Source organism: Empidonax traillii, unplaced genomic scaffold, assembly GCF_003031625.1.
Source record: "Empidonax traillii isolate 1590-97213 ecotype Southwest subspecies unplaced genomic scaffold, ASM303162v1 scaffold27:size3997909, whole genome shotgun sequence".
Taxonomy (NCBI): domain Eukaryota; kingdom Metazoa; phylum Chordata; class Aves; order Passeriformes; family Tyrannidae; genus Empidonax; species Empidonax traillii.
In genome coordinates, this window is record NW_020955220.1 from 2,500,008 (window position 1) to 2,527,414 (window position 27,407).

A 27,407-nucleotide genomic window follows, 5' to 3' on the forward strand; every position below is an offset into this window, starting at 1 on the left:
CTCTCTCAAAAGAGAGAGGGAGTTCAGAGGTGGCTGTCAACGGAAGATTGCAAGCATAAATAATTTGTTAATATGAGGTGATAGTCAAAAGATGCAGAGTCTGTACTTTGACTGTTACATTAGATAAGTGAACTGGGATAACCCTTGCTCATCTCCTCACAAGTTCACAAAGTATGCTTCAGTGAAACAAAAAGGCAACAAAATTAAAACTGACAAACTTATATGCTCTGAACAATGCACAATTAATCTAGGAGTGTCATTGCCACTAAATATGACTGCAGATCTACGTAACACAAACAAAAAAGAAAGCAAGAACAGCCAGCAAAGGATGTTTTCAGTTGTATTTCAAAATATTTACTTTCTTACATAATCAATGTATTAAAAGAATAGATTTTACAAGAGCTCAAGGGGAAAGAGAATTAATTTTGAAAAATCTACATTTCTAGATTCATAATAACTAGGGGCTGGATCATATAAAAAAATGTAGCAACTTATGAAAGAATTTTACCATAGAAATTTCACATAAATTCTAAAAAATTTTTAATAAGTTTGGATGGGTTTGTTTATTGAGTTCTGTGGAAAGAGGTGCAGAGAAAAATCTCCATTTCTGACTAAATGACCATAGTTTCCACTGTCATTGATTAAAGCACAACTTCTGTGTTTCACTGATTTACTAAAGACAAGGAATTATACAATTAGAGCATACACTTTGACATTGATAGTGAAAGTTAAGTAAGGTTGAATGATTTACAGAAGACAAGTAAAAGGACAGCACCATGCCAGACCAGAGTCACATGCCAGAGGAGAAAAGGCTGCAAATATAAAAACTTGATCAAGGTAACAGAGAAAGTTAGGAACTCAGATGCTTCTACATTTTGTAGATGCCAGGGCACAAAATAACATGATTGAGTGATTAAAATTAAGAGGGTATGTGATAACAGTCACAGTTCTTTTAATTTCAGTTTGCAAGTCATCTAGATACTGACCATTTTCACTGATCTGTAGACTCTTTCTGTTGCCTCATATCCACATCACAACACCGAATTCTAGACCTCTTTCCTCAGATCAGACCCCACTAACACAGAGAGCAACAAGCACCTGACTTGGCTTCTAAACTGTGGTCTCTGTAAATAATCCTTATATTCTTCCTGCTTTTTTGCTTGGATGGCATTAATTCTTGGGCAGTTTCTAGCCCATCAAATCACACTCTTCTGTGCAGCACTCTTAGCTAGTCAACAATTACACACCTGGGATTTGCGCAGTTAAACATTTCTCTCTTTTTTCTACTTGTGCTTGTTCCTATTAAACTGCAGCCTATTTTATTCAAATTTCTGGAATATAGCTACAACATCTTGACATCCAGTCCTGTTCTCCAGTATGCTTGCAGTCTTCCTCACTTAGAGCCACCCTTGTCTCCTTCATTATTCAGGTAATTAATAAAAGACACCACCTATTGTTTTTCCCATGCTTAAAAATTGTGCAGTCCAGTGTAGCTACCTGCCAATAAACACTGAACTCTTCAGCCCAAATCTCATTCAAGATATATTAAAAAGAAAGTAGAGGAAGCAAATACATGGCAATAGTTGATATGTGATTAAATGCAGAAAAAGAGATATGGATATATATGCAGCAAGTAAATTGAAATATAATTAGCCATGAAATGAACATACTTTCATGTAACAATAACAACAAGCATCTAGAAATCCAATGCATTCATCTCAATGGAGATGTTAATTTTGGATTAACTAAAATAAAAACAAAAGAGAAACAAGGACAGCCCTCCATCTCTGAAGCTACAGGCAAATTGAAGCATTCTTACTTCTTGTTAGAATTTTTAACTGAAACATTTGCTAAGCTTCATCTAAAAAAGGTTGGTTGAACCAGGCATTTACTTGTCCTGTACCCCCTCTCTAGCAGTGGTCCATAAGGGAGTGTAAAAAACCAAGGCAAACACACAGTCATTTTTCCAAACATGCTTTCCTAGCACCCAGTGAGTCTGAGCTTCAGTGATTCTCTGAATTATCAGCTTTATAGTCCTTACAAGACCAGTAACCACTCTTACTTTTCGAATCAGTGTAAACTCAGCTTGTGGTAAGGAGTTCCATGGCATAATTATAGGAAATATTTCCTTTTTTTTACTTAAACATACCACCTACTAGTTTCATCTAATGCCCAGAGTCCTTGCAGTAGAAGAGTCAGTGAAAAATCACTCATAATATATTTACTCACCACTCATGAGTTAATAAACTTGTCATAGCCTTCTTCAACTTTCTTCTTCCCAAACTGAAAACTTCTCCTACTTGTCCCTTGTTTGAAAGATTTATTTAATTATCCTTTGCTCATCCTACTCATTCCTCTCTTTACCTATTCAAGATGCAGATACAGTGCTGTGACTGCTTGTAAGCATGATGTTCTCTAATTGATTCTATTTCTTTCTAAAAGTGTCTAATATTAAATTTGCCTTTTTTTTTTTACTGCTACTATTTTCATAGCTCACTGAATACTCTGTGAATACATAATCTCACAGTGAAGTTCTTGAAGAGATAGTCGGTTTGAAGTCCATTCTTGTGCACAAAAGGACTTTTTTTTTACCCTTTGAGAACTATTTTACATTTATTTACAGTGAATTTAACTTGTCACTTTATCATTCAGTATCACTGAGGTGCTTCCTTGCAGTTGGCTTTCATTTCTCTCAGTCTGAATAACTTACCATCAGCTGCAAATTCTGCTGTGTAAAGACAGGCTTTGTGTTCCTAATGCATTTGAAACAATGCTAGTCTTATGTCTTTTACAAATTGCTTTGTAAGATGGAGACAAATTAATTAGAACAACTTAACGGAACCTTTTTGTATCCTAGAGGATCTTAATTTGGTACTGAAATCCAAAACCAAAAACAACCAGACAGTTCAAGATGCCAATACACTGCTTTGGAAGTGGTCTAGATGAAAGCATCAATTCAGTTGCTGAGATTTGCTGAGGTTTTTGCAGTAAACATTCTCTACAATAAGTATACAACACAAACTCCACCTGCCACTGGGAATTATTTGCACTGAGTTTGATAGCTTTGGAACAGTTCATAAGGGTGGGTTAAATAATGCTACTAAACCCAAAAATGTCTTTACACTTGACATTTTATTATTTGATTAAGACTAGACAACCTCTCTGAAACTGAGCAATTATTTCTTGAAGATCAGTTGTCAATATCTCAGCTAACTTTTAGAACTGTATTTTCACTTCTTCTCTCTATTCAAGACATGACTGAAAAGACATATCCAACAAAGCTCTAAGTCATGTTCTTGAATTTAGGCACACATTAGAATTGCTTGAGGTAAAAAAGCCATACTTCAGTCTAAAAATCTTTGCTTATATTACATTGTTATCAAAAAGTTTAGTGCCTAAGAAAGACAACCATATCATGCTGTGATTTCAGCAACAGCTCCTTAAGTTGACGTATCTTCCCATCAAGTCCTGGGATATTTTAACTACATCATTCTACCTGAACTTCAGCAAGTGTACATCTTAAGGCTCATGTTAATAGCTCCCTTTCAAAATTAATTGGAATTGCTCACACATTCTTAAATACTTGATTAACCGTAACAAATGAGCAATCTGAACAAAAAGAACAAACCAGAACAAAAAAGGCTCAAACTAGTAATTTCCTGTAATAATTAGATTCAGACACACAAGGTTTTAAGCCTCCATAGATATGGAGTCTTAAAGTTCCCTAATGGGACCTTAGGACAACATTTTCAGAAACTTCCAGTATATTTTAATTCATCTCTTCTAAATAGACAACTTTTAATATACAAGATTTCACAAATGCAGGACTTCTACAAATATAGCCAATATTACCAAAAGCAGCAAGGTACACATCACCTGATAATAACTACACCAAACAGCTAAGAACAGAGGCATATAAAATTAAGAAGTACTTTAAAAAATGCCTGTGAAATATTTTTCAAGGCAACAGAAAATACTTTCTCATATTAGTTTCCTTGAACGTGGATATTTGCTTATGTGCTTACATTGTCAGCGCTTATTATTTTAGTATGTCTACTCAGAATAAGCAAGTTAACCATGCATGTAGATTTCAGGTAATGAACAACTTATGTTGCCCACATATTACCAGGTTTTAATCCTACTGAGGAAAAATTGTATACAGTACGACAATTAAAGGCAGTACTTTAATCCCAGGCTGCAGTGACTTTCATTGACCTCTTAACTATTCTATACTTCATTGCTACTTCATTTTTAATGAGTGTTCTATAAACAGGGTAGCTGTTTGTATTCTGAATCTGCAAATGCTGCAAAAATTTCTAAAAATGGGTCAGTTGCAAAAACCTAAATACTTTCAGTCTATTATTGTACAGTATTTAAAGAACATTCTCTAGAGGTAATATTTAATGGTAGACATGTATTTTAATAACATATATATTAAGCAATAATATCAAATAATATTGACTTAAAAAATCAGAACTCAGTAATATTAAACCCAAGATAACATATGTCTTCAACTGAACAACAAACACTATGCATATGCACAGATGAAAATTGTTACTACACTTGAAAGATGACTTAACCATAAGGCATAGTTCAAGACTCAAGATAATTCAATTCTGTTCTAGCAGTGAAACTACTGCTTCACTATCATAAGAGGTTTAATTTCAGTTAATTCTAGCAAGCTTGCAATAAAGAAGCCATGTTGTGTTTCTCATACCAACTAAGTTATACTAATTGCACCTTCATATGTACTGGAGATCACTACTGCAAAACCATATTCATTCCAAAATTTTCTGACTGATGTTCCTTCCGTAGAAATCCAAAACTAAAACCTTTTCAAGGTTTAATGAAAGTGGTATGTCATTAAGAGGTATTTGAAGGGCCCCTGTTAGGACATTTATCTGGGCCCTGGGAGAACAGTCAACTTCTTGTTTTGTCTGATGGAGATCTAATTTTCCATTATTAGATCTGACGACCTCAGGAGCAACGCTTTGTGTTTTCTCCTTATCTGCCAGCTTTCCCACCTTACACAACAGTATACTTTTTCAACTTCAGTTTAATTAACACCTCCCTTGGGTTCTTGGGAAGTTGATAATACATTGCAGGCATAGCTGCATAGGCATAAACATTGTTGCTGCCATCTGTTGCCATCTATAGTTTTGAAAAGTCCTGAAGGCAATTGTACCGCTTCCTCCATCAACAGGACAAAGCTACAACACAGCAGTGAGAGGCTACAAACGTACATTTTGGACTTCACAGAGGAACAGTCTGAATTAGTATGTTATTCTAGCTCTTTCATCCACAGTTATAAATGCACAAATGGAAAAGCTGTGGCACAAGACAGTCCACTGTGTAAAGCAATAATTGTCATTGCAACCCTTTTACATTCCCCAAGACCATGCTGAATTTAACAGGAATCGTGAATCCACAGCACTGCATGACTGGGACTTCATACTAAACTCTCTCCACTGTCATTTCTAACATTCAAGTCTCCTTTCAGGCACTGTCAGTCTTTACTCCTCATAAACTTGTCATAAGAATACTTAGTCCTGTCATTAGAGATGCATTTAATTTAAAACACATTTAAATAAGAAAGATTGATTAAACAAACTTGCAAGTCTTGCTGCTTTACTTTTATGTCTTCCTTTCAGTCTCAGGGTAGATCTTAAAATGCATAATCCAATTAAATGGTAAAAATTCCCATAATTAATGAGGAACCATTTTCCTTTCTTTTCTACTTGTACACATGAATCTCCCAACCTTAAGAAATGGGAGTGGGACAAAATGGGAGAAATAAACTTTTATAACTGGGTAACTTTTATATACATATCTACAATATGTGGCATCATAATGCCACAGAATCACAGAACACGGAGATCAAGGGACGTCAAGAAGTCACTAAGTCTGCCTCTCTGCCCCAAGGCATAATCAACTATATTGAAACCATTCTCGACAGATATTTGTACAACCTGATCTTATAAAATTTCCAATGATGGAAATTCCATAGCTTCTAAGGCAATCTACACAAATATTGTTACAAATTGCAGTTACTATTCAATATTGCAAAAAGTCTTTACTGATATTGGTCTGCAAGATTAATTCTTTCCCAGTTTTAATATGCGATATGGTCCTCTTGACCTCATGCAGATAACTATGCACACATATCTCTGTGACTAGGCCTACAAAATGTATGTTGGTTTTCAATTTTATAAAAAGAGTAATTCTGCATAACTGATCACCAGTGCTCCTAAATTAGTAAGTTGCAGAGGACTTCACAATTAAGAACAGTACAAATGCATTGAATTTTCCAACACAGTGCAGTGTATGCTAAATAAATTTATCTTACTTTCACTTATTTTTGATACAGGACAAACATTTTCATATACATATATATAAATATACACACACATCTCCCATGGGTGGACTGTGGTTTAATCCAAATTTATAATGCAAAGTGTTCCCAGCGGGTCTAGGTTTGTTGAAGCCAAAGGATCTAATGATAAAGAAATTAACACCTTCACAAATGAGGATTCTATGGTTAAGCCAAGCCAGATGGCTCTTGACACCTGTCTGCATCCTGATTGCACTGAAGGGTCAATATAACAGTTTATTCACAAGCATGATTTGGGAATCCTGGTTGGTTGCAATTAGGATAAAAAATTAATTCTCTCCTAACAGCAAAAAAACCAGCAGGATTTTCTTGCAAAGGCAACAACTCTTTCCAGAACTTAATACAGATTAACTAAGGCTGCTAACTTTTTTTTCCCCCCAACTTAGGTGTTTTTTTTTTTTTTTTTTAATCCTTTATGGGAATAATTTTACTAGACAAATTAAAATTTTCATGGTGGTAGAGAGTGACAGGTCTTGAATTTATACAAAAAGGACTGCTTTAAGGCTTTAGTCCTTATACCTGGAAGCAAAAAAGTACCAAAACTAGATCAAAAATTATTTTGAAAAGAGAAAAAAGGAACAATTTCTTTTTTTTTTTTTTTTTTTTTAAATTTTATATCCTCTAGAAGAAAAGTTTTGAACTTACTGAGTTAAATATTGACAACATTCTACCAAGAAGTGTGTATGGGCTTTTTCAAACAGCTGGAACATTATCTATAGATTTTTGCAGGTTCACAAGCCCTGTGCTCAGATTTCCAGTAAAAGCTGCTGTCTAATACAAAGCTAAATGCCCCAGGGACATTGAAGTGAACATATTTTTCTGCTGTTTTAAGCACACCAGCAGTCATTTGTAGAGTTTACATGGCTTTCTTGTCAATACCTGCTGGTCACAGTTGGTGAAGAGGCAGTTTCACTTATGATCTGCTTGCTAATTAAGCATGGCAGTAGCCATTCAGAGTGAAATTTTCAACAACCTGACAGACAAAAGGAAAGAATCAGATGTACTCTCAGAAGCTTTGATCTTTAAATTATTTGGATTCTGTAGTTACTGCAACTGAAAGATAACATAAATTACTAAGTCAGACTAACATGCAAGTTTTCTGATAAAAGTAAAATAAATATACTGTACGTAGGATGGATGTTTTAAGCCCGATGTTTCACAATACAGTTCCTTAACAGAAGAAAAGTTAAAAGGATTTGAAGCCATCTCAGTATAGGCCAAAAATATGTATGGTCTTCTGCTCCTTTTTTCTTCAGTGGTTCATAATCTATCCTTTTCTGTTGGCATCTTTCATCATCCAACTGTACTGTATTCCTTCCTTGCAGGACGATTGCAAAGTTTTCTCTTATGGTGCTCTTCTGCACACAAAACATCCTGAAAAGTATCAACAAAGCTACTTTATTGCTCTGTTTTAAATTTTTTGCTCCCTTGGTCTTCAAAAGCCAAGTTGCTCTTTTGTTAAAGGATTATCATCCAACATCTCATTGTTTCCTCATATTACTACTCCTTCTTGGTTTGTATCCATGAGTTGTCTCTTAGTTCATGCTCATATTACAAACTCATAGGCAGAAGTCTTTGGCATTTGTACAGCCCCACCCAGTGGTTCCAGGTTTGAATTCCAAGACACATTTCAGTATTGTAAATTAAATACCCCCAAAACATCAGTTTTCTTGAGTTGACATTTCTCTACTTTTTTATGGCCCCTGTGTGCAAGGAGGACAAACCTGGAGTAGCTGGTAACAAAATCTTACTAATAATTAGGAACAAGCTGTATAGGTAATGAAATAGAATACACCAGTAAAAGTGAATGTTTTTCTGAGAGAAATGTTAAGATGGCAAAGGCATTAGTGTAACCACCAGAGATGACTGAAAGGCCTCTTCCCAGAGAGTGAAAACTCACTCTATAAGGAACACTAACACATCCAAGCATATTTTTATCTTTTACAAGCCACGCCTAAATTCTTTAAATAAAATATAACCTAATAAATGTTTATTTATAGCCAGTTTGCTATTGCAGCTTTCCAGTTCTTGCTTTATGTTCGGCTTCTCTGAAAATGGACATTTGACATAATTGTAAAAAGGATGTGCCTTTTGCAATTTTGGACAAGAAATGCAGCAATAAAAGTTTGTTTTTAAAATATCCTCAGGACAAAATTGCAATAGATCGTGCTGCTATGCTGCTTGTAAAGCCAACTGGCACGGAAAAGTTTAGAAAGCCTAGAACCTTAAAAATCTGAAAGGTGGAGCTCTTTCTCACACTTCCTATAATAGAGACTAGGCCTGAAAAAGTAAGCTGCTACTAGCTATGGAATTGCCTTTTCTTCCATAGCAAGGTAATAAAGTATTCACAGATGCCATTGGCAACAATAGGTCATGTCCCAAAAGGAGAGTGGTACTGGGTGACAAGTCAATGCATGCAGAGAAGCCCTCAATCAGCCACAGCAGACAATTTTAAGCAGTAATTGTGGTGCACCCCTTCCCACTGTAAATAGTCCTAATGTTAGTTTGGATACTGCAGGTGGTAAGATAGCCCCTCCCCAGATGTAGTGCTATTAATGTCTACTCTGCTCACTGTAAGTTCTATAATAAACTTCTGCTAGAAGAAAGATCTGATAGTGTTATTGTAAATCTGCTTTTGAAGAAAATAATACTTTGAAAACTACACAGACTTTATTTTGAAGCTTTTTTTCCCCCATTATTAGTGACAAATTAAAGATCTCCCAGATAGATAATAGAATAAAAAGACTTCAGGAAAAAATATATAAGATTTCATTTTAAAGACTGGTATTCTTTTTTTTTTTTTTTTAGTTTCTTAATAACAAATGAGGTTAAGCTACTAATCTCGCTGGAGAGAATACACAATAGAGCTAAATAAAGAATCAGAATACAGGGCACAATGAAAGTGCATTAGATAAAAAAACCTACCAAAATTTTTCAATTGAAGTAGTCCAAAAACTTAGAAAGCCTTTAAATTTCAATTTCATGATGAGGTACTGAAAAGGCTCCTCCTGGTTCTGATAATTTTACTTCACCTTTCCAATGTTGGTTGTTGGGTTTTTTTTGTAATACCTTGTCACTTCATTGTTAGTTATTCTTTGAAATGTATCTCTTGACTGAGATTTTGGCTGCACCTATAATAAAATAAAACTGCAACATGCTACCAATAAGCACTAATAATCAGAAAATGTTCCAGGAAGCAGTGCTATCAATTAATGAGTGGCCTCACACACAAAATCCTGCATCAGAGAACAACAAAACAGAAACAATAAAAAAATCTTTGAGCTTCTTTCAACCTCAACTGCTACTTATTAAATATCAGGATATTAATAACCATGCTTTTAGAAAATACTTCAGTAAAAAAAAGGTCACAAGAAAACCACCAGTAATTTTAGTTTTCTTTTGAAGACTGCTGTGCAAAGGAATGTTATCCCTATGCAAAAATCCAATACCTTTTTATGATGATGCAAGAAGCACACAGTGTCGTCTGTGAAGCTAGTTTTGTCCTGAGTAAGAACTTTCTGGCATAAAACTAAACTAAAAAGAACAGATGGTTGCAGGAAATAATTAAAAAAAAAAAAACAAAAAACAAACCAAACCAAACAACAACAACAAAGAAAAAAGAAAAAGAAAAGAAGGAAGAAGAAACAGATATCAAAGCATCAACTTCTCTTTCCCTGAATTTTCCTTAAAAGAAGTAGAACAGGAAGTTTCAAGAAGCTTACATCATCCAATTCCCAAAAGATTCAATCCCAAAACTATGTCAAACAATGGAATTATAAAGAAGAGCCAGATGCTCAACATGGACTTAGTTGGACACTGCTAAATGGCCACTGTAGGCATTCTTAGGAACTGAATAAAATTACACAGAAAAAGTCATTATTGGAAGTTATTATTATCATATGATTATTCATTATCATAGAATTCAAGAAACACGGGTTGGTCGTGAGTCTTCTCATATTCACTATCTGCCCTAAAGACATGGCATTTCTGGTATGTGATGACATATGGAACTTTCCCAGATCACTAAAAAAACCCCAAAACCCCAAACCAAAAAACCCCAAACCAACTGCCAGGTAAAAGACAAGAAGTACTGTTGAGCATATAACGAGCACAAAAACAAATGCATTTAAAAAAAAATTATAAAATTCCTCAATTTTAGTCATTCAAGAGTTGTTTTTGCATAGCTCTTGGACAGCATTACAGACATGATCCATTAACTCTTAGAGGGCTGTATTGTGTAAGAGCTACAATCAACTTAAGCAGATATACATGAAGTTACCATGTGTTCTCACATTAAGCTGCAAAATGCACCAGCATTATCCTCAGTGTACCCTACATGTGAATCTCTGTGTGTGCAGATTCTTTCCTGCAGTTCAATAACGAGTTGTTTCATATGCACACTCTGCTCATGAATGTTATGCTTAGCGTTCTGCAGTAAAACAACATTTTAATTAAGTTATAAGAATATCAGTTTCATTCTAGTCTTTGATGCTTTTAACGACAATTACAAAGCAGTAAAAATTTAAAAAAACAACTGTTAGTATTATTTTAATTTAATCAGAGATCAAAGTTATGGGAAGTGGTAAAAGCATCAGAAGTTTCTCTGAACAGCTGAAAAACCTTTGTATCTGACTAATTAAAAGTACAGTATTTTACAACTCTAGCAATGTGCAATACGGAAAATTCCAGTAATAGTAATAACTATAGTATATGATCTATTCTGTGGCACATCTTCAGGGGTTCAAAATAACAAACAAGAGATAAATATAACAAGTAAAACAAGATGTGAGTTAGGATGCTAATAATTAAAGATACTGACTCCTTTATAGACTTTATAGAGTCTATAATAACTATTTTAAGAGTATTCTTGTGCTACAGTAGTATCTGTAAAGGTGACTACAGATGGGAGGAAGCTAAGAAAAAGAAAACTTGAAAACTGAGATCAAAAAATGTGCCATCAAAACATATGTCACCTTCTAGCTAGCCCTGACTTGAGCCATTGCAAAATACTTCAGTCTGCAGTGAAAATGATTTATTCTTCAAGCTTCATCAACTACATTTTTAAAGCTGGTAAGTGAAGGAGTATAAATAAATATACATAAAAGATAACTGTGTAGTAAGGGTAACCTTGTTTATTGAAACTAAGCACTGTTCTTTACCACCACTGATATACTAAATCAGGTTAGCAGCAAAGTTTCTATTCAAAATTAGTTACCTGCCTGAAGTTATAAACTGTTACCTTTCTGTACGTGTTATATTTCAAAACAGACCCCTTAGTGAAGCATCTGAGGATATCTGATGTGCTTGCAAGACCTTTAATATAGCTCATTTTTCTGAAGAACAGGTTAAAGAACAAAAAGCAAAATTTCAAAAACATCACATATTTTAAAATTTATATTTATCAGACAAGGAAAAAGAGCCTAAATAAATTACATTTAGGGTGTTAAAAAGTTTATATATTTATTTGCTTGTAGAACTGGCAGAGATCCCTGTCTGTCACAATTACAGCCACAACACTTCATTCCCATCAAGATTTCTCCCGTGTCTCTCTTAGTCCACAGCATGGTCTCAACGTGCAGTGTCAGTTTTAAGTACCACCAACTGCTCAAGCACATAAACATCAGTAAGTAGCAGGTGCTCTGTAGTACTGTAGTACTTTATATCTGTGCCCTACACTGTCCTTCCTGATCTTCATTTTCAATTTCATCACTCTGGTACCAATATGCAAATGGCAAAAGGATGTTGTCTGAAGCTGTATCCAGTGTCCCAAAAAGACAATCAGAGGAAAAGGAGGGGCAAACTAAACCGAAGTTAATATAAAACATTAAAAAATATTTTCTTTCATAATCTATTTGAAACAGAAGGCTATCTATAAAAAAAAAAAAAATTAAAAGAAATTATGACTCCTGGATAGGGTTTAAATATACTATTTTTAAAGTGATAGATGACATAGAATTAAAGCATTCTTTAGACCTGGTTGCAAATGTAGTAATAATTAATCCAGATGGTAAGAGACAGGGAACACTGATTTAATGATATTTTCTACTCATGATTTTTTTTTCCTTTCTTTGGTGGTTTCTAAAAATATTTTTACAAAAAAGAATTGAAAGAAGATGGGAATGGAGCTTCTATGACAGTGACTCTGGGGTGGAGACAGTATCTTTTTCCTCTGTTCTTGAAGAAACAATTATAATAATCACATATCAAAAAAATAGTTTAGAAGTGCAGAAATCCAAGTCTGGATTAAAGATGTTCCCTCTACAACATCTACCTCTATGTATACCTACCTCTATGTTAACCTATCTCAAAAAACTTATTTGCATTTGCAGTAATTTTCTGGTAAATGCATCAAAACCAAGAAGCCTGAAAAAAGCTTCATTTAGATTTAATTAGATTTACATTTAATGCCCAGGATACCAAAGCTTTAAAACTTAATAAGTGAAATGATCAGCAAGGGATTTCCTACAAAGCTTATCAATACAGGAAAAAAACTTACCTAACACAGAGTCACCACAGATCAATAACAGGAGAACAAAAATGAAAATTCACTTTCAGTTAAAACCGTTTCCAAAATCTGAAGGCAACCTCATATGTCAGAGCATCGTTATCACTTTCATGGCTAAAAGAGGAAACTTGATAGTACCAGAAATGCCTCTGAGCAGGATTTGTTCTTATTCAAGGATTGTTTATACTTTTGGTTTTTTGAAAAATCACTTTCATCAAATCACTTCACTACAGATACAGATTCTGATACCACTTTAAGTGTCTAAATTCCTGAAGTCAGACCCTTCTAACCATGAGTTTCATACCTAAAATATAATCTAGGCTATTGAAACATGTAATACCTCATTTTCAAAAGTTCCAATAAAACTGAAGAGTATTGTTACAGTGAAAATTTATCTAAGCAATTGGCTTACCTCAGTGCACAATGGCAAAAAAAATTCATTGAGAAACTCGCAGTTAAGACCATGTGAAGTCCCTCCACAGATCACTGAGTGCTAAACAAAACATATACCCCACACCAAAAAACCATACATATGCTGTCACTATTGGGGGGTTTTGTAGACAAAAAGATTTGGCAGAAGTCTACTCTTATTGCGCTCTCTTAACATTAACAAGAAGCTCAACCTGGTAACGTGTGCCCGTAGCCCAAAAGGCCAATCATATTCTGGGCTGCATCAAAAGAATCATGGCACCTCATCTCATCTCTTGATCATCATGTGAAACTTACTTATCTACATGAGATTATTTTTATTATTGTCAAATAATAATAATAATAATAATAAAAACAACCTCAAATCTAAACACTTCCACTCCAGACCTCTCTTACAGTAAAAAAACTTTTTCTTACATTCAGATGGAATGCATGTATTTTAGTTTATGCCCATTATCTCTTATTCTGCCACTGGGCACCACTGAGAAAGGTAGGGGTTCATCTTCCTTGCACTCTCCAATCAGATATTTATAACCACTGATAAGGTCTTCCTGGGCCTTCTCTCTAAGCACTCACATCTATGACAGAGAAGATCAGACACATAGGACGAATTTCCTCCAATTCCTTTTTGGCATCAGAACCACAAAAAAGGAAGCCAATCTTCTAAGTGCGGGAGAGTACTTTAACATCTATAATACTACTGTTAACAGCAAAGGAGGGCACCACAGCACCAGAGTCAGGATCTTCAGAGCATTGTGTGGTGGGAGGACAGAAGATAAAAGATGAAAGATTAAACACTTTATAGGTTGACTGCCTATAAAGAAAAGCCTTTTTACTATGAGAACAGTCAGGAACTGGAACAGGTTGCCCCACTCTGTCTCTGTCCTCAAGGCAGTCTGGGAAAACTGTGACCTCAACACTGACTCTCTTTTGAGCAGAGGGCTGGACCAAGATATCTCCTGAGATATCTTCAAACCTGAATTTATTGTATGGGCCTATAATCTATGACAGAAGTATTCACAATTCATCTTAAAGGAACAGATTAAGATCTGAACTAGCTCTACCACTGTTAAACAAACAACAACAAAAAAAATCCAACCAAAACACCCAATATCTGTGTTCTCGAAATATGCACAATATGACCACAAATAACGCACTTCTTTATGGGTATAGGAAAAAGGGTCTTAAAGTAAAGGAAGGTAAGTGAAATAGATGTTAAATGCTAATTCTCTTTTAAGTACTTACTCATACAGTAAGAATCAAAATGGTGCTGCAAACAACACTTCTAATAGATGCATATTGTCTTGTACATTACATATGCTGCAGATTACAGATCTTCATACTTTTAAACAAGTCTAGATAAAAAACTGTGTTACCCACAACATAAAAAATCAACACCCCATTGTGGAAGAATTAATCTCTTCCCAGTTTCAACATGACTCTGTTTGTTCTTGACAGTTACAGTTCTTGTTACTCAACAGTTGTGTAACAAGTCAGATGCAAGAACAGATGCAAGAAGCGTGCTCAGCCCTCTGCTCACCCAATACCTCGTCTGGGCTTCTCAGACATTTCAGTGGAAGCAGGTACAAGTCTTTCAAAAGTGAGTTAGAGTGCACCGTGCAGATTTAATAACTGCTTCCCTAAGAGGCTAGAGTGCTCCTGGTGCTCTAAAAAAATAACCCAGAAAACAGATCCTGTAGAGATCCCTTGAGACAACTACTCAGGTCAGAGTTGGAATGATTCAAAGCATGATAAACTTCTTTTTTCCGTTCTTATCTCGATTATTTTAGCATGAGAAGAGTTGGTTCTTTCTGAAGGTGGAAGCGGCTCAACTATAGCTGACCTAGACAGTTACATAAAATTATAGTGTTCTCAAGGCTCCTTCTAAGTAAGAAAAGGAAAAGATCATGAAATTTGGTGTCTGATGCAATCTTGCTTATTTACAGAGTTAAAATTCCACTTTTCTTAGCACAACAAATCACAGGCAAGCAACTGTTTTCTGTGCCTTACTACTCACCTTCCCCTACCATTCCATCTAAAACCTCTCACAAAGCAGTGCCTAAATTCACACTTCAAGTAGTCATTTACACAAGGTCATGAGCATTTGGTTCATTTTTCAATTTTGTGTCATTTTCTCATTTCTTCTAAGTATTATTCAGCAAAACCCCTCAGCTACAAGTATTGTCATTTTACTGAGTGGCATAACTTTGTTCTGATGCTTTTTAAATGAAAGGCAGCAGCTCATCAGCTTCAGTTATCATTGTTACAAATAAGAGTTTAAATTATTCGGTCATCCTCCCTAAGTGTGAAAAATAGTGACCCCATGCTTCTTCAGTGGATAATTCAAACACTATATACCTTTAAATACTAAAGTGCTTTGACTATTTTCCTGTCTTTCCACTTATGCAACTACTCTCAACTATTGTGATTGCAGTATCCAAGAATTGCATAAAATGACTGGATCTATTTCAACTTTTTACTCTGAAGGTGCAAGTAATGAAAACTATGACCACTCTTCTGTGACACTTCTGTTGCATGAAATTGTTCCTTTGTTAGCTTTCCAAAGAGATAAATTTATCCTTCAGTGGGATCCTACTCTCACTGTCAACAAATTCAAACACAACACACAATAAAGGAATAGAGGTCCTTTCTAGAGAGACAAGAACAATCTAATACAATCCTGTGCTGTGCTATGCTAATACTGTACTCTCACATTAATCTTTCTGACAAATAGAGGGGAAAGATGGCATATACACCAAGATTATACATAAAAACATAAACCCAAAGGTTTCAATTTACGAATTAGAATGGCAGGGTGGTATTTAGCGCAAGCAGACCGTTTTCCATGATAAAAGATTCACAGTGCTTGGGGTGAAAAAGAATCAAAGAGAGAGAGAGGGATAAAAGTGAACTGGTGACTTTAAAAGCAAATAGTCAGAATTTCAAACTGAACAAATGCTATTTCTTTGCAATAGCCTTAGAAATGACTGAACATAGAATTCATTTAGGATGACCACAAGTGAAGAGCAGGGAAAAAGACGGGCATTTGCCACAGTGAAGACCCTCTGGTTTCTAATGCTAAATAACTGAGTATGGAGAGCATGCAAGATTAACTTCACAAGTTTAATTATGGGTGTCTTGTATTTTATAATGCCAGAGATAGAACTTCTCCTTTGCACCATGGACATTTTACAGTTTCTTTTCTTCATCCTACATAATTCTCAAAATAAGACAGCCAGGGTAGGTAGACAGCATCTATTCAAACCAGAATTTGGCCAAGGTTCCGTGAACAAAACCTTGGCTTAAAGCTCTGTCCTTCCCCCAGACTTCTAATGCTGGTTCAGTATCAACACTATAGCATTATCACATTCTTACAGCATCCAGTTTTCTCCAGGAATTAGCTATCACTGCTAGAGACTATTAATTTCTAACCTGAGCTATCTGTTGACACATGGCTGCAGATGGATTTCAGACACCAATTATATGGATGAGAAAACACTAGCTTTCCCCAACAAGGCTCTACAGTTGAGCCCTTCCACACACAGCTGTTGGCCAACTGTTGATTATTCACAGCAAAAAGCTCAGCTTTTTCACTGACATCAAGTCTGAGTCCCATCTGTTGATCCACCAATAAAGTCAAGTCCAGTAGATCAAAACAGACTCTCAGTTCTTGAGTTTTCTATGCCAAATGCAGGATCCAGTGAAGGGCAAAGAAGGCCATACTTAGAAAGGCAGTGCAATGTACAATCACTTTCTGGTTTGCAGAGGAGGCAGGAAGGAAAATGGATGGCAAATGGGCTCTGCAGGCAAAGACAGTCTTCTTTTACACTGGTGTCATATGGAGAAATTGCATTACCACACAATAGCAAGTCCAATGAGCACAGATTACGAGAGTAGTACAGAACCTAATTTACCACTAGATTAATCTCAGACATTCCTCTTACCTAGATTGCAATAAAACAGGAACATCTATTTTTCCACCCTGTTGTTTGATGTGTTTCATACTCTTTGCTCCATACAGAAAGAACCGTAAAGAATTTTTTTATTATGTTCTATTTACTCTCTACTGCCTCTCCAAAATAACAGTTTCACATGCAGCAGATTAAATCTATTTGGCAAGAATGTACACCAGTATTTTTAACTTGTCTGCATTTTCACTGGGAGATAATATAAATCTATGACTTAAGCACACAAAGTAACTACTCTGAGGCAAACACGCACAGCACACTTTACTTTGCCAGATAGGATCTGAGGTCACATCAATATAAGAGAACTCTAGAATATTAAGCCAAATTAAATCTAAAATATTGATCCATGTGTACACATACTTCTTAAGAAATAAAATGGCCATTCAATGAAACACACTGAGTGGAGACGAGAGAAATATTATATGTGTATTGAATTCATATGATTTGAATAAAAATTTTGGAGGGAATGCACCTGTTTAACTATGGGAGGGAATGTAAAGTTTAACTTTGAATGCTCCCATGTACACATGAGCTAAACTTCTATGACTTCAGCATATTTATATGTATATAACTCTTCCTTTTCTTTCACCCCAGCTGCAGTAATGCTGTACTGACACTGCTTTAAACACCAGGTATTCTTCTAACAGGTCTTTCTATCCCTCTGCAATTAATACACTTCATAAATAAAGTAGATCTCCTTGCCACAGAGTAATATTACATACCTGCATTTAACTACATGTGATAGTTATTAGCCTGAATACTTAACTAATCTAGGTTCTTCTGCACAAAATGTGACTCTACTGTTTATCCAAATTTAGCATAATTTGCAAATACAAGAATCCAAATACCACCTACTGGTAATCACTTTTCAGAGCCATCTCACATTAAACAGGATTTTTTAAATTCAAACTAAGTAGTTATTTACTTAGCAGCAAAATTTGAGTTAGTTAGACATTAAAAGGTCAAGATGAAATTATTTCATACTTGGATACTAAGGATTCTGAGGAGATCTGAAGCTCCAGTATTACAATATATTAGTCCATTTAGGAAGAAAAATTTCTTAGATAATTTGTAGAGGGGGAAAGAAGTTTTCCCCGAGCTTTTTGTTAGAAGAAAATAAGAGATTTTCCATTAAGTTAGCTGAAACAAACTCACCTACTTATACGGATTTCCTGCTATCAGCATGGTAAGCTCTGCCTTACAATTGGGATTCTTGGAACCTGTAGTTCCCTTAAGTCAGTTAGGAGTAGGAAGAACAGTAATTCTATTATACATAATCAACATTTTCTCACTTAATATTAAGTTGAAGTAGTGTGTGAACAAGTGCATTCCCTCCAAAAGTTTTTTACCAACCCTATGCTGATACCTAAAATTTCTTCATGTCTTATATAAGTACGTTTTAAAGTAGTAAAAAACAAGCTCACCTCAATTACACACTATAACAAATTTAAACTACTGTACATGAGGCGTATCAATCATATTGAACATCTCTCATTCAATAGTTACAATAATAACTACCTAATTCTGAGTCTTACCCAAAGCTTCCTGTATAACAACTCATAATGTACACTTTGGTTCCTTTATCTGTTTTAAAAAATAATATTATAATAAGACTGTAAAAATAAATATAATTATAATCTTATTATCCTCATTAAAATCTACAAATGAAAAATTATAAAGTATCTGTTGCTATTAATAACTGTGCACAATTAACACAATTTGTGGGACCAGGATCAACAGCACATGACTGCACAGGCAGAGAATGTGTCAAAATACTAATGTACATATAATAAACCATATGCACAGACAACTGATATTTTCTGTTTCATAATTTTAAAAAATTACCCTGTAATCTCAGCATTCTTCCTGTTCTGAACCTTTCTAGGAAGGAATCATTTATAGCTAAAAGCAAAATCATCTTGATCAAAACATATACTTGCAACTTAAGACCTAGATTATTATTTCCTTCCTCACATATATATAGATAAATGATTGTTTTTATTTAATAAATGAGAATAATCTGGGATCACAAAAAGTAAATTAGAAACAGCAGAGTTGCCTGTGTTTCTTTATTTGTGGTGTGAAGTAATATAATTAGCTTGTACAGGAATAAATGTTAAAACGCGTATAGTATTATTTCACAATTGGCTGAACAGTTAATTTCCTTATACAGTGCATATAATATTATCTGGGTTTTTTTAATGGAAATTTTACACACTGAATATTAGAGTTTTTACAGAAACAAAACAAAACAAAATGCTTGAACAGCATTTCCTTCTAGCGCAAGCTAGCACAAATTTAAATATCTCCCGGTGGGCAATATAGAGCTGTGTTCGATGTTTGTGTATTTCTGTTGGCTTCCATTTGATTAAAAGAAACGGCTTCACTGTAGAAGCAAAGTAGAACAATTCCTTGGAGTATTAAAGCACAATGTTCTGTGCATGTGACCACACAAAGATTCTAAAGAAGAGAGCTACAATGCCATTTTCCGAATGCTAGACTATCTAACTTTGAGTAATGACCATTTAGTGAACATTTATAGTATTTTTATTTTCTAAAACTCTATGCATAATTATCATAACAGTTTTCTTTTCAAGACAAATTTAGTTTTGAAACTTTGCTTTTCTATCACCAGCCCTATTTATGTTCTCAGGATACAGGAGATAAAGTACAAGCATAAGAAGCCAATCATCAAACATTTAGATAACTGTCTTAAACCTCCCTAATTTTACAGGAGGGAGATCAAAAAAAGAATGAAAACAACAAAAACATTCAGCTCTCTAACTTGCTAGAGGCCTAACCTCTCAGGACTGTGCAGTGTGCAGGCATGGATCTCACTTCAGGATCCAGAAACTTGGAGCTAAGAATGCAGTAGAGTATGAAAATAACAAGCCTTTTGTTCTTCTTCATTCTCCAGTGCACATGTCAGATTTTGAATTTAGAAAACCCCAAAAGCACAAAGAAGTCTACGGATAATTTCATTACTCTGCCATAGGAAGGGAGGGGAAAATTTCACAGCCAGAAAATCAGTGTTGCACAGTTACCAAAACTACTGGAAGACTCCACATTTGATAGTATAGAACAAAATCAAAGCCATAAAATGAAATTATGTAAATTAAATAAGTAGATTAAGAAAACCTCAACAAAACCCCATCTAAATAAACTGAACTATTTACTTACAGAATAAACAATAGGTAGCATGTGATACAAAACAAACAAAGTCATATCTTTCTGAGACTGAAAGGAACTAATGTTTTGGGATTAGTTCTAAAAAACGTCAGGCTGGTTCACCCTGGGAAAAAAAATCTTAAATGTTTATTTGCATATTGCATCTCAGGAATCTATCATTAGAAAGCATAAAGTTGGTAGTTGTAAATTATTTTCCATCTTAAACCAGTATTTTCCTTTCTAAATTGTACAATGGAAAACACGGTGATGTGGGAATTATTGTGAGGCAAGTCTGGAAGATGGTCGAAAATCTGGATAAGATATGAACTTCTTTTATCCTGAGAATTACCTACATGTCCTCCATATATGACAAGGTCACAAAATAAAGTATTTAAATACAATATCTTTGTAAGGCTTTTTTAAAAGAAGTGGTTTAATTAGAAAAAATAAATAACAAATAATGAAGTTCCAGTCTAAATTTATTTTTTTTTCATTTTGGTTTATAAAATGTTGTTTGCAAGGCTTTAGAGCCTTTCCTTTAATAAGGTCTGCTTACTGTATAAAATGCACAGAAGAGCTTAGCTGAGTAATATGGCATTTTTGTGGCTATGATTTTAACTAGTTAAGCCAAGAAAATAGATGACAGCTACTTTATTTTTAATCTTACTGTTGGAGTAAAGCTGTAAACTTTTTCCTTCCAGAAATAATCCTCAAACTGATTGCTGTCAACTGATTGCTGGAGGGAAAGTCTGTCAACCAAGGAGGGTGGAGACAGAAAAGACAAGCTCCCTCTTTCTATGTGTAACTACCTTTCCACAAAAAGTGGAAGCTAAATCTGACAAAATCTTGGTAAATTAAAGATCTATCCTGTGTAAACCTTTAAAAAACTGTCCTTTATAGTATCCAACACTTTTATCCAGGAAAAACTACATCTGACTTGACTCCATTATCAAAGAGACGTGACATTCTTCAAGTGTTCAGAATGAAACCCTGTATCTTTGTTCCTTAAAAATGAAAGCATACCTTATAAGAGCAGCTTCCAAATACTGAGGATACAGTCTGCCCTTCATACATTTCAAACAAATTTATACCAAAATTTAAACTTTTTTCAGATTTATAAATCTAAAATAGATTGGCTCTAGATTGGCAGAAGAGCACGTATCTGCCTCAGAAGGTATAATGAAGATTATTGACACCTATGAAGAGTTTTTTATCTAGTAAATACTATATAAATGTTTAATTATGACAAGGATAGAAATAGCCCAGTTTATCTCCATCCAGAAACTAAAATTTTATTAAGATTACCTTATTCATTCACCTCTAAAACCCAGTATCTCTACTAACTGATATTTTGTTGTTTTTTAAACATAAACTAAGATCCTCTTATAAAAAAAAAAACAACAGTCTTAGAACACTTTTTCTGTTGTCAATTCCTGAAACAAAAAAAAAGTCTACTGTTTTCAGGTTATAAAAAGTTTAATTTGACCCTTTCCCCCCTCTCCCCCCCTTTAAACAGAAGGATGACAAAATGCAAGACGTCACTTGCAGAGACTTAAGTGACACAAAATGGTTGGTAAGCACTCTGAAAAGTCATAGTAGGAAAAACAAAATAAATAATCTCCTCTGTTTATCTGCAGGTAATGTGTAACATTTTACTTAATAACTATATCTGGACCTTTTATAGTGTAAGTTGAAAAGGATTTGCTCTGCCTCTCCATGTTAAACAGATGAACAGTGTTAAGAGGAAATTTTAGACAAAAGCAAAAAGAAGAAACTTTGAAAATACGCAGTCTGGAACAAATAAATTAACTTTAAAAACCAAATATTATGGGAAAGGAAATCCAGAATCCAACATCTATCTCCATATTCCAGTAAAGAATTTGATATGGTATCACCCAGCAATTATTTACTGAGTCGGAAAAGATAGGCAGGCATAACACAATAATAAAATTAACATAAAAGTGACTAATGGTAAGATATTAAGTGGACTTAATAAAATCTTTCTTCAGACTCATTTCATGTCTGTGAATGTGGCAAAAAGCAGAGGTGTTTTGATTAGAACTGGTTACAGGAAGCTCTCTTGATGCAGGGGAGGTTCTCTCTAACTTGCAGAAGAAACTGGATGACCATTTGTAGTATTAGAAATGGCAAAACCTTTAGTAACTCTTCATAGCACGATTAAAAATAGAAGAATTTCTGTGATTATTTTTGTGATGGTCTCTGATCATTTCAGAGCAATACAAAAAGATAAACCACACACCCACGTCTAGTTTACTACAAGAAGATTGTTAACCTGGCATACCTGTAAAACAAACCTGATCTTCACCAATATCTGCCACAATATTTTGAGAAGACCAAATGGAGCATTAGCATTCTTATTCAAGACCTAAGGAAACACTTCAGATACAAAGTTCAGAATTCAGGAGAATAAATTACTAGGCTTTGTATCTTCCTATTTATTCTGTTTCACCAGAGAGACTATAAGGTGCTTGCTCTGCTTGTTTGATCCTAGCACATAAAAGCTGAGGAAGACACATGATCAATGTCTATAATTTATTGAGGGCTATACACCAAGGAAGGAGTTGGTTTTAAATAACAATATTGAGAGATTAAAAATTAGGAATCAAAGAATATATTTAAGCTGAAAGTTCAAAGAAAGCTCTAAGCATTAGGAAAGAGGTTTTGAAACATCTTTCCAGAAAGAGCAACAGGGCAATGTGCTTACCTAGCTTAAAGGTAGACAGTGATGACTTTATGACTTGAATTAGATAAGATTGTTGCCTAACTCAGAGAGGCCTTTTCTTCAGTCTTGAATTACTGTGGTGATTAACTGTTCCCTATTTTGCTCCCTTCCTTACCAGTCCTTTTGTTGCCACTATTCCCACTAAAGTTCAACTAGGGCTATTAGAGAACTACATGCAAATTTTTTATCTAAGGAGAAAACAGTCTTAAGACTCAAACCCCTACCCCTCTAGCTTAAATGGTTTCATAGAATATTGCATCAAAGCAGATGACTAGAAGCTCTCCTTGAGATCAAAAGATTTAATCACCAGCTAAACAGAGGAGTACATTGCAAACATACTGAAATGATATTGCCTCTTCAGGTCTTCATTAAATATTTGTCCTCCTCAGCAGTTTAATGGATTCCTGCTTACTATATAAACAGTCTAAGAAGGTATTTGATTGTACTCCATGCACATACACTTTAAATGCTGTCACTATGTGAAATCTTGTAACTTAACCTGTCTATTAAGACACGGAGCTATCTGCATCCACCATAACATAGTTAACTCCATGTTAATCATTGAACAACCCATTCACAAGATACGTATGACACTGTGTAAATCAAAAACAGCTACACAAAATAGAGGGCATATTCACGTGACTACAAACACCGGCCAGTAGTCATGTAGTTATTTGTACAGCATTAAGTGAACATTATGCAGACATCCGACTCCTCTCCATTCATCTCCTTTTGAAGATCTGTTCATCAATAACCAATGGTTACCTGACAAAAAAGCATGCTCAATATGTTGCAAATGTTGAAAATGTAGGTGGGTTTGTCATTCACTGAAGTCACCAAGCCCACAATTCCTTATATCAAACAGGAGTCATTACTGTACACACAATAAAGTCTGTAAGTATAAACACACCACCCTGCCTCCTTCTGCCTGACAATTTTTTCATTTGAGATTATAAAAGAAGCAAAGGTTTTTTCCACTATAACTTGATGCAACACTTTGTTGGCCAAACATAAAAATGTCCACTGGACTGAAACTTATGCAGTGACATATATTGTTCAAATCCCAAATCAGAACCTCCATGTTATTCACGACCTACACAGTCAGAACGATGGTAGTTTCACCAAAAAAGTATTTTTATTACAGTGCCATCTCAGAACAATAAATGTTCATCACTTAGTAAATTTTGGTCACTTTGTGGGCTGCTGTTCATGACAGCATTTCCAGTTAGAGACAGAAGAATCAGAGAAGACAACAAACTGTTCTCCTGTTCAAAAAGGTTCCAAGTTCAGAAAGGTTCCAAATTCAAAAATTAACTCTACTTTTATTGACTGTCATTTGACCTCTACCATCTTTTTTCTGTGACAAACCAAATAGCAACAGAATCTCTTTTAATTGGTTGGTTATAGACTGGACCAAGGCTCCCACCTTACATGTCATAAACTGCTGTATATGTGAGTATGATTTAGTTTAAAAACAACATGCAGTCTTGGATTTGACAGAAAGATTCAATTTCAAAATGTGTTTTTTTCCTCCTGACTAGTCTCCTTTTAAATTTTTGTCCTTTTATTTCTGGCCTATGCTTATTTTTGGCACAGTTATTTTGCTGCTGTAGAACAGTAATATGAAAACTACTGCATACAGGCTTGTTTTCAAAGTAAGCATATTGAGTGGTTAGCCTAGCTCATATGTTCTTGCTTATCTCACAGATTTCTGTGTTATTATAAGTTTCTTATACAAGCATAGCAGTCTTTTGCCACACACACTTTTACAATAAGCTCACAACTTAGGAAACTTGCAAATGACATGTGCTGTCCAAGAACACAAACTCCTTAATTCCCTCATGCTGATGCAATGTACAGGATCCATCTACAACACACAACACCTTTTTAATAAAAAAGCCATGTTTTTACATAATTGGAACAAAAGAACTTAATAATATTTGCCATTTACAGTATTACTAAAAATATTTTAGGCTAATAAAGCAATTAACCTCAATCTAAATTAGTTCCATCTGAAAATACAAAATCTCAGTCTAGTTTAGCCAGCAACAAAAATAGTCAAATATAAGAAAATTCACTGATGTCACAAAACTAAAGTATGAATTCATTTCTACAATATAAAATCATAATCTTATCAGACTAAACCCCTCTTTTTGTATTTTATGAAGAAATATCTGGCACAGGAATAACATAAACATCCGACTGAACAGTAGGTCTCACCAGTTCAGCTCATTTAGCAGGCAAGTGTCAAGAACTATTACAGTATTGCCTTAGAGGCAGTAACTGAAATTCTTGGAAGTAGCTTATCACAGTTTTAAAGCTTTTTTTCAAAGGATGAAAATCATCAAAGCAGACACAGCACAGATTTTAGTTGCTGTACTTGAGAAAGTCAACCTTTTCAATGGAAGTTGTGGTCTCCCTCATCCAAGTTTTCTCCATTCTGTATCTCAAAATATGGTCTTGTACACATTAAAAACTGAAGATAAAATTTAACAGCCTGGTTATTCTCAGTCTTTCCACATGAAGCAAAAACAAGAGGACATACGTGATTCTAAAGCACCATCCTTACACTCAACCACTTCCAACTCTGCAAGAGATTTCAGGCTATAATGTGTAAATCGTTACTGTATGCTCTAATAGTGCTTTCTATTTAATCAGAAGAGAAGAAAAACCCCCTCTAGAATTACAATAAATAACTACAGATTTGTTTTAAATGAAATTATGTAGTTTATATCTGACCTGAGTTTCAGTCTTTTCCTAGTGGGAAATATAAATTCAGCATTTGGATACATAATCCTACAGCTCTCAGAAGAAGCCGACTCCACCGCGAACACTTTACATGATTTATAGCTCTCCTCCAGATTCAGATGACAAGTCTCGGCGGAGCAGGTGCAACGGGGTATTTTTTCCTTCCTTCAGACATCATTCCCTCGTATGTAAATTAATTAGGAAGTCTTCCGCACTCTCGCGTAAGCGGGGAAGATGAAGCCAAAGGAATATCAGCGTTTGGTTTCTCACGAGGAGCGGGTGACCCGGCCGAGGAGAGAGAGAGAGAGAGAGGGAGGGGACTCGCTGTTCTTACTGCTGGAGCCACAGCGATTTTGACAGCGTCAGCGGCGATAAAGTGAGCCTGGCTCCCGAGCGCTTGTGCCAAGAGAGCCAAGATTTTTAAACGGCGGGCAGGATTTGGGGGAACCGCGGGGACGCGAAGCGAACACACCCCCCACACCCCTCCCCGGCAACACGAGCATTTCTCTCCCCCCTGCCGGCAAGTTGGAGCTCCTCTGCCAGCGCCGTCGTGCCCCCCTCCGCACCCTGCCAGCCCTGCCCCTTTCCTGGCGGCCGAGGAAACGGGGAGCGAGTCCCGGCTCCCATTACCTCCTCCGGAGCCATGAAGAGTGGTGCGGGCGCGGCCTCGGCTCCGCGCCGGGCGGAGCGGAGGGGCCGGCGCTCCCCGCGCTCCCTTAGCCCGCCTTGAGCCGCCGGCACAGCCCGCTCCACATAAATGCATTAACAGCAGCCACCTCATGATTAATTCATCAGCCCCGGTGACCAGGGTTGGAGGCGGGCGGAGGGGCGCGGGGGCTGGGGGAGAGCCAGGGCGCACGGGACGGTCCCCTCTCTGGAGTTCATTCACCTCCCGGCGCAGGGCTCCGCCAGCGCGGAGGGACGGAGGGAGGACAGGGAGGCATCCTAGGTGCCGAGCGCCCCGCTCGCCGCGGGTACCCGAGCGCTGCCCGGTCTCAGGGAGGCCGAGGGGACTGCCCTGGGCATATTAGCGGGCGGCACTGCCGCTCCCGGCCGGCGGGACCTTCCGGGAGCCGGGCGGGGAAGAGCGAAGCGGCCGTGGGAATTTGCGAAGGCTCCGCGCCACGAAGCGGGTTGCAGTCCCCGCGCAGTTCTCTGCGGGAGCGTTCCCCAGCTCCGCAGGAAACGGGAGGTGCAAGCCTCGCTTGTGTCGTGGCTGGCAGCGGCCCGCTGGGTGCCTTGGCCGCGGAGTGGGGCCCAGGAGCCCCGAGCTGCCGGGCACGGAGGGGTGAGCCGGGCAGCGCAGGCATCCCGGGCGAAAGGCCCCGAGCATCCATGGGGCCGTGATCACAGTAGCAGGACTAGGCTCATTTGCACAAAGGTGTCCAACACCCCTCCCTCAGCCTTGGTAAAAACAACGCTCGGCCACTCGCCAGTTCCTGGAGCCAGGTTTTT

The 27,407-nt window shown here is 36.3% G+C and overlaps 1 protein-coding gene across 3 annotated transcripts in view; it reads right to left on the minus strand.

Moving 5' to 3' along the window:
- LOC114071154 (heparan sulfate glucosamine 3-O-sulfotransferase 1-like) overlaps positions 1–26,656 on the minus strand; it is a 43,311-nt gene extending 16,655 nt beyond the window's left edge. The window contains exon 1 of one of the 3 annotated variants that reach the window (XM_027908892.1): positions 26,583–26,656. The gene's annotated coding sequence lies outside the window, so the exon portion shown is untranslated. Of the gene's footprint in view, positions 1–17,269; positions 17,320–25,943; positions 26,525–26,582 lie in introns of those variants that run through there. The other 2 variants (XM_027908883.1, XM_027908901.1) reach the window with 2 other exon arrangements.
- Between the last annotated feature and the right edge of the window lie 751 nt (positions 26,657–27,407).